Below are 4,298 nucleotides of genomic sequence, written 5' to 3' on the forward strand. Positions count from 1 at the left end.
CCAGCTGCCTCAACAATAATAGGTCTATGGTTGAGGTGGTTTTCTTCATCTTCTTTTTTAAATCACGCATTAAAATACACGTTTAACTGGCTGCATCTCTGCAATATTTCCGACCGCGTACAACACATGTAGTTGTGCTGCATGCCTCTGTGTGCTGCCAAAAAGACGCAATGCACCACTTACGGCAACTTCCACGCTAACGGAAACTTCCACAGCAGCCCTGAAATTCGCGTGGAGATCCGCAATTTTCCACGTCTGGTCTGTTTTAGTACATCTGACCGTGGCCGTGGAAAACACCTTAAGTAACTTTTTTGTCCGTAAGTGAGCTTCGTACATGAGGCCCCAGAATTGAAATCACATGCAGTTTAAAACAATAGTTCACTACACTAACTATACATTTTACACTTAAAGCTTAAAGGAACAGTCCACCGTGTTTCAATAATAAAGTATGTTCTTCTCTGACCTGAGATGAGTTCCTCTGGACCTGCCTAGTCTTCGGACGCGCCCCCAGTCAGCAGCGCGCGCTGCGCAAACTCGTTAGCATTAGCTTGGCTCAGCTTTGTGGATGGACGCAAAAGGTGCCTTAAGTTAGAAGTGACCAAATCCTTCCATGTGTTCCCTATTAAATCCCCCCTGCATGACTAGTAAACCTATCACAAAGTTGTTGCACAAAATGAAACCTGGCGATTTCCTACTAGATAAAGAAATGGCACTGTAATGAAAGGCGTAGTAATACATTTGGAGCACTTCGACTTCGACGCATTAATATCTTCACTCCTAGTTCCCCCCTTTCCCCCTCCCCCCTCCCCTCCCCAAAGCCTCCTCGTGAGCCACTCACTTCCGTCAATACAACCAACCTGGCCGTACACCCTAGCAAACTGATAGCAATGAGCATCCAGGGACAGTGACATTTTAGTGTTGGTGGTGAACAAACAATCATGCCAAGAAAATGTTGTTTGCGAGGTTGCGGCAACAAGTGGAGAACGTGGAGCAACAATGGACTCTGAGTATAGACGCTGAAGACTGGCTCACAAACGAGCCAGAGCCGTATTTATTTGAGCCAGTGTTTTCACCGGAGCAGCTGGTCCAAAGAGCCCGGGAGAGAGAAGCTGTCAGCCAGGAACAGGCGTTTGTAGCAGTGGTGGTCACCCAGCTGTCGTGGAGTTTTTCTTCCGAAGGGAAAGTAAACTGGAAGAAACGACCGACACCGAGTGGACCTGATGGCCAGCTGTCCTCAGAGTAAGTGCTTTGAAACCATTCTCATAATCTGGGGTCTAAAGTAACTTCTATCGCCTGCCAAAAGGGCGAGTAAACATTCACTCAGATGGCGGGTCAAGTGGCTACCCTAATAAATTGGTCTTTACTTTTCTACCAGCCAAACTGAAATTTGAATGGTTGACTGGCCCAATAATGTCCCTTCCGAAAAAGCACCAAGACTATTGTATAGGCCTACTCTGTGATGATATGGCACTATTACAATTCATTCATATTGGAATTTGATTAGAAGCCTATTTTGTAAAGATACTACAAAACATTACCAAAACTACCAAATATGAAAGATATTTCTGTGATATTCTTTGTTTTAGGGCTATAGTAAAATATCCTCAAATAAGGTTACTATAGGATTCTTGTTCTGCATGATAATCTCTGAAAACCCCGAATAATGCTATCATATTCCTATGTGTTTTTTTAACTGATTATACAACACATCTCTATTTTCTCAGTCAGAAGAGGTTGGTTTGCTACCGCATCGTGTTGGAGTTGGGCCTGCAGGGCGAAACCTTGGGCAGAGAACAGCGGAGACCATTACCATCATGTGTGGTCAGGTCTATCAGAGGGCTGTATCCGTCTTCTGATGATTATGTGGGCTTCCAAGAAGTACAAGAGGCTATGTAGGACATATAGGTTGATAATCAACCACCAGCGCCTAACACACTTGCAAAAGTGGTGCAACTGTATATAACAGTTATCTATCAATAGACATATGTAAATATTAAAGTTATACTGTTATTCTTTACCCTATTGAGTGGATTCTGTTTTCATGCAACATGTATGCGCTTTACACTCTCACTCAGCACGGTGATTCCAGGATACATCCCTGTACACAAGGGGTCTTTCTCAAAACCTAGGACAGTCCTTCCAAGTGTATCAGCCTAATTAGTCACGCCCAGTGATATGATACTTTTTGGTGAACTCTACAGAATATCCAATCACTGGGTGTGACTAATTAGGCTGATACACTTAGAGGACACTGTCCTAGGTTTTGAGAAAGACCCAAGGTGTGCAAGAGTCACATGAGGGTTTACTACTTACATGCAGGGTCGGCATTTCCTTTATACCAGGAGGCACAAGTGGAGCACTGCGAAATTAGCTTGACAAGCCGCTGATGTGCATTTGAACATTGGGCCTTCATAACCTACAAATTTGTGGAGTGTGTTTCTTACCATTTGGACAGGCAAATTCTTGTCAGTGACCTGCAAAGCTAATTTTACAGGACTCCATGTCCCCTGGTGTAATGGCATGTCTCCAGGAAAACGTGAGGGCTGTAAGATTGGTTTAAATCTAATTGAAGTGTTACATCGATCAATAAATACAATTGTGGCAGTATGTAAAACAGATTGCCCACAATACGACAATAGACTAAAAGAATGTACATGCATTTTCTACACTCCGCAATACTTACAACTTTCAGAAATCGTGATGCACCAGAAAACAAATTACCATGTCAATGGCACAAGTGATATTTATTTACAAAAATAAAAAACAAGTGCAATAATAATACAATTGGTTGCAAAACAATGTGTGATTCAAAGTAACACAACTGATGTGTCCCCCACACCACATCTAACCCTGTTTTTATGACTGCTGCAACAGAGTTGTTCATTTTTTGGTGGACCACGAAACCTTGAGTTCTGTGACTTCTCAGCCTCCTCTTTGCTAGGCTGTACTATTGCAATATTGACAGGCAGTTGAGGTACGAGCATATGCGATGATCTGTCGGAGGGGTCAAGTCGTCTTTGCAGACAGCTCTTGGTGGAAGCACTTGTATTCGATGCCAACGTCCTCCCAGCGGTGGACCCCAGCGATGTGGGGCAAGACGGACATCACCTGAGCAGCTCCTGACAACATAAGAGTAGAGGCACATGCATGGCACGATAGGTCACAGGGCTTTCTGTATTTCTGTCCACATGTTCTGAAACAGTCTGCCTATGCCACGGCCCAGATTGGTTTTGATGGAAAAGGTACTAAAATCACATATGTTCACTGAGGCCTTTGGCCATTAACCCCCAGCCCCCACCCTCTTTTTTGTACAATGGTCTACCATGAATAATCTGTAACACAATACACAGTGTGGTTTACCATGATGTGGAAGAGTAAAGAGTTTCTGTGTATAGTATCTGCTCATAATAATAAGTTAACTTATTTATTATTTGTTATACAGTATGCATGAATGGTACCGGTCTCAGAGGTCATGCTTGCGTCCAACAACAATGGCAGGTGGCACTTGTCCATCGCAGTAGCTCCAGTGAGGTGTGGATCCTGGTGTACAGGAATGAGAATAAAAAATATGAATTAATATCGTGGCTAGGAAGATAACATATTGATTATGATCTGTACTTGTTTTTGTTTGTTTCAAAAATACAAACGTCAGGATAATCACTGGCGACTGTACCGCTAAAGGCCATAATAGTGTGTAAATATGCCAAGTTGACCCGTCACATCAGTCTATCCAGTTCAGATGCAGCTAAAATAGGCCACTCACCTCATAGTGAAGACTTCTTGGACTTTGGGTGGCCATGGTGGTGGATGAAGACGCCCTCTCCTACACACAAGAAAGATCAAGTAAATACAGGCCACAGTTCAATTACTATGCCCTCTATCAACCTTGAATATACTTCAGCGTACCAGTGGCTTGGTCCATGTGGGAGCCAGTTTCACAGATGTCTGTTTCTGGGGGGTTGAATGAAGAGGACCCTCCGTATAGGCGTCCTCTGCTTCGAGCAGGTCCTGATGTTCTTCATCAAGCTGACCTGTTCAGAAATTGATGGTTCAGATAGGTTAGCGGATTATATTACTTATTTACATAAACATGCAGAATTAACTCTTTACGCCTCTCCTGCCACCTGTACTCAATCAATTCACATTCAGGATGGCCCTACCGATGCCCCACCCCCTACCAGGAGTCCAAACATTATCTAATAGTTCTAGCTAGAATGAACATCATACAATTCTGTTCAATGGTATGGCTCCCACTACAATAGATCTGTGGTTTTCACATAAATAAAGTAAATCATAAT

At 43.2% G+C, this 4,298-nt stretch overlaps 1 long non-coding RNA gene across 1 annotated transcript; it reads right to left on the bottom strand.

The window, feature by feature from the left end:
• Window positions 1-3,454: 3,454 nt before the first annotated feature.
• Window positions 3,455-4,000, bottom strand: LOC134444317 (uncharacterized). The gene is made up of 3 exons (XR_010033929.1): window positions 3,907-4,000; window positions 3,764-3,823; window positions 3,455-3,540 (listed from the first exon to the last, which is right to left on the bottom strand). It is a non-coding gene; the product is annotated as an uncharacterized LOC134444317 (long non-coding RNA).
• Between the last annotated feature and the right edge of the window lie 298 nt (window positions 4,001-4,298).

This window comes from Engraulis encrasicolus, unplaced genomic scaffold (genome assembly GCF_034702125.1).
Source record: "Engraulis encrasicolus isolate BLACKSEA-1 unplaced genomic scaffold, IST_EnEncr_1.0 scaffold_50_np1212, whole genome shotgun sequence".
Taxonomy (NCBI): domain Eukaryota; kingdom Metazoa; phylum Chordata; class Actinopteri; order Clupeiformes; family Engraulidae; genus Engraulis; species Engraulis encrasicolus.